This window comes from Pipra filicauda, unplaced genomic scaffold (assembly GCF_003945595.2).
Source record: "Pipra filicauda isolate LSUMZ 115617 unplaced genomic scaffold, ASM394559v2 scaffold16_size7369187_pilon, whole genome shotgun sequence".
Classification (NCBI taxonomy): Eukaryota; Metazoa; Chordata; class Aves; order Passeriformes; family Pipridae; genus Pipra; species Pipra filicauda.
This window is the reverse complement of record NW_024104207.1, coordinates 5,648,306-5,659,951: the sequence shown is the minus strand read 5'-3', so window position 1 is coordinate 5,659,951 and position 11,646 is coordinate 5,648,306. Positions and strand designations below refer to the sequence as shown.

At 45.7% G+C, this 11,646-nt stretch overlaps 1 long non-coding RNA gene across 1 annotated transcript; it reads left to right on the top strand.

The window, feature by feature from the left end:
- Positions 1–6,506: 6,506 nt before the first annotated feature.
- LOC120322930 lies at positions 6,507–11,013 on the top strand. The gene is made up of 2 exons (XR_005562927.1): positions 6,507–6,632; positions 10,152–11,013. It is a non-coding gene; the product is annotated as an uncharacterized LOC120322930 (long non-coding RNA).
- Positions 11,014–11,646: the final 633 nt, after the last annotated feature.

Genomic DNA, 11,646 nt, shown 5'->3' with positions numbered 1-11,646 from the left:
GGGGTACGCAATGAGACATACACATTTTTTAAATTAAGAAAGTCCTTTCTTCTCCTCATGTGAGAGTAACTCAGAAAAGACAAACATGGAAACTTTCTTCCTGTGCAAAATCCTGGCAAGCCATGTAGCAGAATCCAGAATGTCCCAGTGCCTCACCACAGTTCTGCCACTGCTTTACTGAATGACCTTGGACAAGTCACCTACCAACACTTTTATCTCCTCTACAGAAGGGATAAACTACCCTGAAGCAGATGTTTGACACCATGTTAAAAGCAGGATCTATGATTGGCTACAGGAAGGAAAGTACCATGTTATTACAAGAGGTGACCTCCTCAAGGATAGAAGCATTACAATGATGGTCCATGTAATGAAGAGGAGGTGAAATAATAAAAAGAGGGAGACCAAAGCCTTACCAAGGACACTGTCAGTGAATTTGCATGGACAGCTGTCAGATGGGGCTGATTTGAGGATAAAGTCCACTGGTTCAGCATCCTGGTGGGCTTCCTAATCACAGTTTGAGTCTCCCAGTGCTACTCCACGAGTAGTTCCGTGGACACTGCTACTGCTCCTGGAGCAAAGCACCACTCCAGATGTGATGGGTGGTGAGAGTCTCTTCCTAAATCAATCTTCAAAACTGGGATAATATGCCAGAGACTTTTAGTGAATTCACTAAAAGTAATAGTTTTCAAATGCTTCCATAAAGTGGTACAGCTGGAGTTTGAGAAGGCTTTTTATGGCTTTGTGTTTTGTTTTATAAGTAAAGAGCAGAAAGGAATACATGCTATGTATGGCTGTGTTTATAAGGGTGGAGAGATCTGGGTGTGCAGATTGAAATCCTGTGTAGAAGTGTGTGAAGCAAACCAAGTATGTCCTTGGGAATTAAAATAAAAATAACCCGTGACCTTTCCCTAATGAGCTGTGTGAAAGGTTGGTAGTGATGGCCAATAGACTGCACATGTCATAACAGCATCTCATATGCTGTTTCACAGCGGGAGTCACAGCAAGAGCTCACTAGTCTTGATTTCTCCATGCATTTCCAGCGTAGCATCCACTCTACTCAATCCTTTATCTACACCCAACTTGCAGCTACAAATCGCTTTATGTGATATGCAAGTGCACATGGTATACTCAGACTCATTTTCTTTCAGTGTGTAGTTTATCCCATCTGGTCTCCCCCCCCCCCCCCCCCCCGCATTTCACATAGAGGTGCATGTGCCATCATGAGCCTTCTATGCATGCAGCACTTCATTCTGCTCTGCCCAAGGGGCTGGAGTTTTAGGAAACATCGTGTGGTTGTCCACGAGCTCCCAGTTCCCAGGAAGGGAACACTGCAAAGCCTGTCCTCATGCATCTAATATAGGTTAGAGATAAGTATCTGACCCACGTCTAGATGTCAAGCGAATCACCTCCAGTATTTCAGGCCAGTACAACTGAAGGAAATCCAGGTAGTCCTTATGAGGCTAATATACTGGCACAGCATTACTAATAACAGACTTTTTACCTAAACTGCCAATGTGTACTTGATTTTGATTCTTAGTAGTAATTTTTTCTCTCTCCCCTGCAAAGTGGTAGTATTTCATAACTATGAGAATGGTTGTAACTGTGGGGCCTTCTGGCTTTAAAGTAAATGCTTTTCCTAGTGGGAAAATGCCCTCAGCTTCCACAAAGAGCATGCATACCACATTGAAAAGCAAAACAAACACTCATCAGATCTTCCTGCAGAAATCTGGGAATTTGGGTTCTCATTTGTGTGTGTGTGTGTCTTTCTTTGTAAAGACTGATGAGGTTTAGTAAAGAGGGAAATGGCCAGCGCAAGGGATTTTTGCTGTTTGCTTAGTGTGCCCCTGGGAGGCTGTGGGAAGAGGAAGGAAGAGCCACCAGGAGCATGAACTCGACCTGTGCTGTTGGAGGTGGATGGTGTGCATATGGTCAGAGAAGAGCAGGATGGCCACATCGATATTGCCAGTGGCAGCAGTGGTAATCAAGCTGGCTTTGAACAAGCTGAGCAAAGAAGTCTATCGGAGGAAAGGCATCTCTTGCTATGTAAGGCCTGTGGTCCACCCTTGTGCTTCTTTGTTGTGCTTCTGAGTGCTTATTATTTGCACTGGTGGCATCTAAATATTCCCAATTCAGAAGGCAGCTTCATTTTCTGTCAGGCTCTGTCAGGTGAACCTGCTGCTTTCTGCCTCCTGCAAACTGTAGGTTCACCCTCAGGCTGTGGCATTTCTCCGGCTCCCCCGATACCCAAATCCAGAGTATCTTGTTCTTCCTGGGGTCCTGGGGCTGATGAGGAAAGAGCCTGTGCCCAGATGGCCTGGCTAGGGCTGGCTCCCACTGGCCTCCTGGGATGCTCAAGGCTGCCTGCCTCTCTGCTGGTTGGACCATAATATCCTGTGGCAAACACAAGAATTTATCTAATAGAGCAGAGCTTTTTCTTATTGAAGAATCAACTTGAATCCATACAGCAAATGTAGCTTGCCCTAAGTTGTCTGAATTCCAGCCTTTAATGTGGGAGTCTCCCTGGTCCCCTCAGAAAAGTTTTGGGACTTGAGTTTTCAGGCTGGTGTCCACAGTATGGTCCCTGGTGCCACCAAGACCCATCTCCTTTGTGGATATGCTTTTGGAGTTCCCTCCATGGACTATCTGTGTTTGACCAACATGACCCAGTTGTTCCTACTCATCCAAATCACGGGATTTCAATGTTTGAGCAGTGGCTTGTCTAGACAGTCAATTACTTTCTGCTCTCATGTCTCTTTAGAAACTTCAGTGAGAATGTCTTCTTTGACCTTGCATGTATAATTATTTGTCTTCCCTATAAATAATGGATTTCTTTGTTACTGGTTGGTGCTGATTCATTAATATTTTCTTACCTTCTTGAGTTTCAAACACACTTAGCGTCTTTCCAATCTACTCTTTGCACCAATGACTGGTCCTTTGCATGCTTCCTAGCCCTTCTCTCAGCTGCTGTGTCCACATTTTCTGTAATCCCATTCACTTTAACTGTAGATCCTCCACTGATATGTGCAATCGCATCATCCCAGCTTAGCTTTTGTTCATGAAGAGTGGCACAATTTGCAGAGTTTCCCTCTGCTCATGTATTCAGACTCAGAGAATCTCCTTTTCATGTTCCTCATCTTCATATCAGATCCAGGAATCTCAGTTTTGCTCATTGAGGGAGAAGGGAAAACACGGCAGAGAGGGGCAAAGTGGGACCAAACCTTGGGGTTGTGTGCTTCACAATGCAGAGTAATTTGCCAAGGCATTTAGTAGCAAAGCCCCACAGAGGGCAAACCCACAATGAATCTGATGAGAATGTGGAGAGTAAATTCCTAGAAGAGTTGCAATGACACTGGCTCTGCTTGCCAAGTGATAGCTGGAGGTCACGGTTCTTCAATTTTCCCTTTTGAAAACCAACCCAGGTCAGGTTAGCACTGTGGGTCTCGGGTAACCCCTCGCAGCACATGAGGGCAGGAACAGCACCACATGAAACTTGGCACAGCAGAGCTCCAGCTTTGGTTAAGGCCCCCTCGAGCACTCTTCTAATTGAGATGCTTAGTACCGGTAATTAGTAAGGGCACTAATTGTCCGTTTTTAAGATCTCATCTTTCTCACACTGCAAATTGGCTGGTAGAGAGAAGAAAAGGCACGGGAACTGTCAGTACCTCTCTGCAGACAGCTCACTGCACTTAAGGAAATAGACTTTGAGAAGTGCAGTAAATTTACTGTAATCTGCCCAAAGGCTCTGTTAGCTAAGTCAGCACTTCATGAAAATGATAGCAAACTACCCTTTTCTCAGTCAGGACAGGAATTCATAGTGTGCTTGTTGAGAGGAACTACAAACCTGAAAAGGGCTGTACTTCTCAGATGAGATCAAAAGGGCATGGGAAGGGCTGCTCAGAAACAGGGAGAGCAAGCGAGGCACTATGCTCTCAGATCCCTTGGGAAGATCTCTTAGAAAGAACTCCAAGACTGTAATGTTACAATGCAACTCACTCATGCAAAATGGAAGGTCCTGGCCCCACATTTGCTTTGAGCCCACTGCTCCACCCCTTCTCCCTGTATTTGGAAGAGGTTGGTCACCCCTTGGGAAGTGGCAATAAAGGCACCCAGGTGCTGGGGTTGCCTTTCCAGGGTGAAAGGCCTGAGTGTGGTGTGTGCCAACAGCCAAGCTATGTGCCCAGCTGACAACATTCAGGATGACCCAGGCTTCTCATCCTCTCTGTCCTGGGATGCCTCACCCTTGGCCATGGGTAATCCATCCCTGCCTGCCTGGGGGCACAGGGAGAGCATGGTAGCACTAGCCAAAGAAGCCCTTTGTGTTAAAGTGGTTGAGGCAGAGATTTCACTGGCTCTGCACGCTGGTAGCTGTTTACCAGTGGTGTAGTGGTTCATACCTGCTCACACCCTCCTTGCACTGCAGAAAGCAGGAAATTGGCTCTTTGTGGCTGTTGGCAGGCGTGCTGGAGTGTTCTTCCCATTGATGGAGTATTGCAAAACCACACAGCTCTTCACTGCTTCCCTGGAAGTTGAAAGAAACTGAATTTTTTCTTGGTTTCACTGGGATCAGCAGGAGACCAATACACAGGGCATCAGCAATGCCTACCCTGCGATGCCAATGAGTTCAGCAGCAAGGAAAGCTGGGTCAGTGGCAACTTCTAAGCACATGCATCCCCATCAAGATATGGGATTTCCTCCCTCCTGGGTCCTGCTGCTTACCTGGGCTCTCCAAGGCTGTTGCTGTTTCCACAGTGTATGCAGTCCTGATCTTGTAAACTGTCCGGCTTGGAAATCCCAAAACTAACCTCTGTGGGAGCAGTGAATACTTGGTTCTGAACACTGCTCACTGGGTCCATATCCCTCCTGAGGCTGCTGGTGGCCAGCTGGTGGCTAGTTCCCATCTTCTTCAGGGATGGTGGGAACAAATAATTTATTCCTGCTTCTCCTTATGCTGAGGTGTTGGTGGGCTGATCTGGGGTGAACAGTACATCATTCTCTGTTTGACATGAGCTGTGTGAGAGTGGGACTGTACATGTAGCCTGTTGCCAGACAAATAGCCTGATGTCTTGGGAAATAGTCTTCATTTGGCATCTGCAGATGGCTGGCTGGTCTGAAATGCTATGTTTGCAGTGTTTACAGGAGGCCCCAGCTGCAGACTACAATTTCCCAAGATTTAGGGTATTTTGGACCTGTGGCTTTGGTTTAGACTCTTGTTCAGAGGCACAGTGACCAGTTGTTTTAAATGGAGAGCTGACTTCACATGATAAATCTGCTTCCTGCTGTAGCTGGATTCATCCAGTCCATTTGTGTACAGAATGCCTGGATTTAAAAAGTCATTTGGTCCATGAGCTATGGAATTCAAAAAGCCCTTTTTATTACAAATTTATGTCCTTTGTGTTCTGCAATGCCACTGAAACATGTTTGCTCCACCATGTCCCCTATAGCTTTGGGCACCCTTTAGCATTGACAGCTCCTTCCCAAACTCCCATCTCCCTCTAACTTTCAGTTGTCTTCCACCTTATTATTGCTGTAACCTCAGCTCTTTTCCATGCTCCCACCTCCTTGATCCCAACATCCTCTTGCATGTCTCATGACCTGTTCCCTTGGGAAATCTGACTGAAAAGCAGATCCAGGTTAAGCTGGTTCAAAATTGTATTTTTACATTTTCTGCAAATGTAGCAGAGTGAATTTTACTGGAAACTAAGCACAATTTATAAGTCTTTGCAAGGCCAAGCGCCACCCAGATCTGGTGCTGCACCACTGCAGCAGGGGCAGGGCATCCTTTGCCGCTCAGGCTGGAGCGTTGGGCTACCATCAAGCTCACCTAAAGTCATGCTGCCATCACCAGAGGGTCTTTCTGCATTTTCCCTGGTTCATGTGCCACAGAGTGCTGTCTGAGCTCTCCTACAGCCACAACATGAGCTGGAGCAGTTCATTGGTCCAGGTGGAAATGAATGACTTGGTGAGGCAGTGCTCAGTCTCTGGAGGGTGGATGAGCAGCAACAATTCACTCCACAGCTTCATGAGCCCTCTGTCTGATGTCAGGCAGGTGGCAGGAAGGTAGGAGCAGCGATGAGAGGCAGGATAAGACAGTAAGCTTTCATCAGGGATGCTGTATTAGGTCAGTGTTGGCTGACCATGACGCTGTGTCCCAACACACCCTTCATCTCAGCAAATGTTGGAATGACAAGTGCTGGGTGTAGTAGGCTAACATGAGCTTCATGCTTGGGGGAGAGGAGGAGGAGGAGCAGGAAGATAAGGGGAGATCCCATTACTTTTGGGGCCAGTGCAGAGGTGATGTTCAGGCAGCATAAACTCCCTCCTCAGAGCAGCGGGGGCCACCACACTGTAAATAAGCTACTGCATCCTTTCAGACCCATGCAGTGCCAGGAGACGTCAGCCTTTTGCTGTTAATACTCTCTTTGTTCCAAAGCAGATTTTATCAATGCCACTGGATGACTCTTTTCTCTTTCAACAGAAAATTAACCCAACCCTCCAGAACTTCCATTAAGTAATGGTATCATATTAAAAGAAAACAAACCAGGGAGAAGAAAACCCCAGTTCTGGCAGTTTGCATCAAGATATGAAGACAAATTTCCAGAAAGTTGTGTGCACAGGGATTGCAGAGTGATTTGGTGAGCATGCCAGTTCTGTCAAAGTGGGAGGCAATGGTGTCAAAACTATTGATGACAGGAGCTGTGCTCACACAAGGGAACAAATCCTTCCTAGTGCAAGTCCGGGTGCCTCAGAAATATTCTCAGCCTATACCTCTTTTCCTTCACCTCAGACCAACTTGTTTTTTCCTTTCTGCTTTTACAAGCCATGTCAGGCTCATCCAAAAACCTGTCATCCTTTTTAACAAAAGGGTGAAATAAACATCCCAGCATCATCCTCGGCAACTTGCCACAGGGAAACTGCTGCAAGATATGACAAGATGAATACTGCCTTTAAATGTGATACGGAGAGGAAACGAATGACACCCGCTTGAAAGAAGCAGCACCGGGGCCCCACAGGGCTGACCTGATGGTAGCAGGATGGGGTGCCAGCATGGCAGTGAGCAGGAGAGGGCTGGGGAGTCTCCTCCCTGGCACAGCATGTGGTCCTCATGACCCAAAGGGTCCATTGGTCACACTAGGGCCCTGTCTTGGCTGTCCTCATCAAACCATGGGGGTTTTTGGATGAATTCCTGTTGGCCTGGGCAGATAGCACTGTCAGGGCTCTCCCAGGTGGTGTGGAGACAGCATCAGGGCAGCTGTACCTTGTTTCATTAAGTTGTCTATAAAAAGGGCAATGCTCAAGGCAAGCTAAATTTTTTTTTTAAGAAAAAGGTAATTTTAGTTGATCTGGACTGAGGTGAGAGGAAGAGGCTAACTCTAAGTTTGCTAAACAAAACTGGTGAGAGAAAGAGGGCCAGTGGGGAAATAAATGCAGTATCAGGGGATAAGAAGAAAGCATGATGTGCAGAGCTGTCAGTCTGGAGGCCTTTGAGCCTCCAAAGGGCTGTGCAGGTGCTCTCTGTCCAGCCACTTGGCCTGCAGGAATTTGGTGCAGATGATGTACCCACACATCAGCAGCAGGAGACACTTGGTCCTGGAGATGTGGTTTAGGGGTGGTCTGACTGCTGAGCTCTCCACCACCTTACCCTGCTTGTATCTCTCTTCTGTGTGGCTCCTTCTAAGGCAACAGCACAGCAAGTGCAATGCACTGAAATGTTGTCATTTAAAGGTGATCTATGGTTTATCCTTCTAGTTCTTTGCTGTTAAAGCTTCTCACTGCCAGGGACCTACCATAAAACACAGAAATGTAGCATGCTCTTCATGGAGACACTTGAGTTATTTCAACTCAGTGTCTCTAATCTCAAAAGCACATCAGAGAAATGTATAAAGGATGCAGTCGTTGCCCCAGAGATATGATCTAAGCATAGATAAAGCAACTAAAAAGATGACATAACAGGACACTAGAGGGAAAGGCATCAAATTGTTGTATCTGGGGTATTGCAGCCTTTGCTAAGTTTGTGAAGTCTAACAGTGCTATTCTCTGTGTGTCTATGCATGTATACGCACACATGCATAGGTGTATTTACAACCATTACTTTAGCTACAGTTGCTAAAAATTCATCCCATAAATAATTTGAACTAAAAAACTCCTTAGTGATGTTCGCTGGTCAAAGGGGATGAGGACAAAAAGAAGATAGAAGTGTAAGAGTTTTCCCTGGCCACCTTGTTTCCCTTCTGAACCCTCCAAATGCTGTTGAGCTCTGTGTACTAAAATTGTAACTCAAACATACTATTATATGTCTTCCACGAGCTCAAGCCCCTGTCTACCAGTTTGTTAGAGGGCATTCACATACTTTGGCTTTCACAGTGTCTGTGCTTTAGTTCATTAGCTCACAAAAAACTTTGGGTAGCTCTTATAACCTTGGGTAGCTCTTATAACCTCATTACAAAAATATCCTTGTTGTGTGGATAATGGGGATAATGCTTGGCTACGTTTCTGCCAGGAGTTCTGATAATTAATTATTTAATCTTTATAGAGCACTTAGATCTTTGGATACCTCTTGATAGAATCACATATCCCCTTAGCTGTCAAACCACAATAGCACCTTTTCAGCCCTACTGGCGATGCAGCAAGATAGTAAAACATCCCCATTGCCTGAACACACTGAGTGATTGGCTCTACCTTTATCAAAGTAAACCACAACAGGTTTCACTACTTGAATGAAATAAAGCCTGAAAGACAATATGAGAAAGAGACAGTGAGGAGATTAATGCTAGTCTTGATGGAAGATTTCCTGGCTGGCTGCTTTTGCCCAGAAAGCCCCTCAGAGAATGCAATTAGTGTGTTTTATGCACACATTAGCAGCATTTCTTCATCCGATGCCATCCGTGTTCTGTGTGCTCTCTTCCTCTCTCATGGGTTTGAATGCTTTGTGTTTATAGTTTTGTAGCCTGGGTCACCCTTTCTTTTGTGTCTGTGGGGATGGGCTCATCTGCAACATAGATGTAGAGCAAGGTTGGGGAAATGGACAATACTAAAATGTCACTGCCTGGCTGGATGGCTGGATGGCTGTGGGAAGGCTTATAGCCTGCATGTGAGTCTGCAGTGCTTGAAAATCCAGTTCAATGGCACCAGAGGACATCCCTGTGGGCACTGCTGCCACGTGCACTCGGGCAACCTGTTCCAGGCTCAGGTCAGGCCAGGTGCTGAAGCAGCCAACCTGGGTCACTTGCTCAATAATTTCTAGTCCTTGTTAGCAAATGGTGATGGTGCAGCGTTCCTCCTGGCTGTGAGCCATGGCAGTACAATGCCACCACAGGTGACCTCCACTTTGTGCTGCCATGCAGTACTTGGGGCAGGGCAAGCTGTTTTTTTTTTTTCTCTTAGAACAGGCACAAAATGGCAGACCTCAGTACTTTGTAACAAAGCTGGATTTCAGTGCAAGTCAGACTTTGCAAATTTCAACAGATCTGAGTTTGAATTAGAATCTCAAATTCAGGGGTGGATCTGCTCTGAACCTTAGAACAGTTTCTGTTCCCTGTTTACTCCTTGGATGGAATAGAGAAACTGAGATAATTGTAATTTTACTACTATAAAGAGTCACAAATTCTGAAGCTTTTCATCCAGACCATGCAGAACAGACTTTGATGACTTCAGAGATATTGAAATCCAGCTTGAATCTGTTTATGGTTTTACAGAATTACAATATAGATTAACTAAGCTTGTAAAAACCCAATACACAAACTCTTCACCTCATCTTAGTTTCTATTACCTATCTTAAAATTGAGATTTTTTTTAAAGTCACATTGAAGTACAATTTCAATTACATCCTGTTAATAACTAATAATTTAATGGCAACTCAGTGCAAGATACCACCCCACCAAGGATTGGCATTTAGAGGACTACGCCTGCAGGGGTAAGGACAGTTTGGTTTCAGAGCTGTATCTCCTTGGTGTGACTGTTCCTGATGGATTGTGAACAAAATTTTATTGTGAAATACATGTCCTTATTGGAGTTGCTGTTAACTTCATAATTGCTTTGTAATTACTAAGGAGAGAGTATCTTACACTTCTGACAGCCAGGTGCATGTATTGCTTAATCTGTCTCCATTATGGTCTTGGCTCAGTTCCTGAGGGTGCTTTCCTATTCTCTTTCAGTTGTGCAATACCAAAACTGACTAAGTGGTGCATCTGCTGCTTTGTTCCTTCTTCAGAGCTAACAACAGGAGCAAACAGAGATGAACTTTCAAGAAGTTGGGAGAGTCAGGTTGGCCGAGATCTGGGCATGCCACTCCTGTCATGAGCTTTTTTCCCAGCTGGAGGCCTTGCTGCCTGCCCTGAGGCAGGCTCCTCACAGGGCAGTGGGGAACAGAGCACTCAGACCACCCACTCCTCTTGCCCTGCAAGCACAAAGCAATACCACAGCATCTTAACAGGCAGCACTGCCAGGAGCTGAGAAGGCTACCAGGAGAGAGGTCAAGGGTCTTTCTTCTGGACATCTTCAGGCTGGAATATGGGTTAGAAAAAGTTTCATCTCAAACAGTGATTAAGAGTGGGACAGCAATGAGAGAAACAGTGAGTTGTCAGCAACTTCAGATGAGATTCCTGCCCTGAGGGAAGTGCCATTCGTCTGTTTTGCTGTATACGGGGTCAGAGCTTATGCTAAAATATTGCAAATTGTCAGCTTTGTCTGTGGCTTTGGGAATATTTCAGTGGCCCTTGCTGCATGCACTGGCATTCTAATGGAACTTTACGAAAGGGCTTTTTTGGTGTAATCCGTCAACAGATAAGCCCAGGGAGAAAGAGAAGGAGAATTCAGTGCCTTTCCCACGAGAGGCAACAATGAAGATGCATGCATTAAGCATCCTCCTCTCCCTTTGGTACAACCAGCAGAGCAGGGTCTCCAAGGATCTCATCAAGCACAGTGCTAGTTGAATGGGTGTCCTGCCTGACAAAAACTTTTCTTAATAATGTTTTCACTTACATGTAAAGAATAAAGTTCTTATCTTATCCCTTCCTATATCTTTTTTTTTCCCCAGAGAAATCAATATTTTTGGTATACGTGACCAAGGAACAACAATCTCATGGGGGTATTGTCAATTTTATTGACTTTCCAGTAGAGCAGAAATCAATGAAACAGGTTACTACAGATACAGTTTGCTTGTTACACATGTGACAGCCATGCAAAGCTCTGACCAGGCAATAATTTCTCCTAGGACTGATGTTACACCTCCAAGGCCACCATCAGTGTTCAGTTCCCAGGCAGCAGGAGCCTCTGGTAGGCTGCAGAGCACCCCAGTCTATCCACAGCTCTCCCCTCTCTCTTCTAACCAGCCCATGTGCCTGCAGGGCTTGCAGGGTCCTGTTATTGGCATCCAGCTCCAGGCAGCTGCCCCTTGGGGGGTTAGTTATGCCCAACACTTTTGTTCCCCATAGCCACTGGCCTATTTTCTGAGCTCGTTACTGGAAACTCTTGCATCTTGGGCTGACAAACTGGCTTCGTGCTCTCCTCTGCCAGGAAGATGGAGGTCCCCTTGGGCTATGGAGACAAAAATGGCCTCTTTCTGAAGAAGCTTCAAGTGTCATATTTCTCTTCAGTCCCTGTTTCAAGGTCAGATGATGTCAGCATTGCTCTCTTGTCCACAGTGGACTG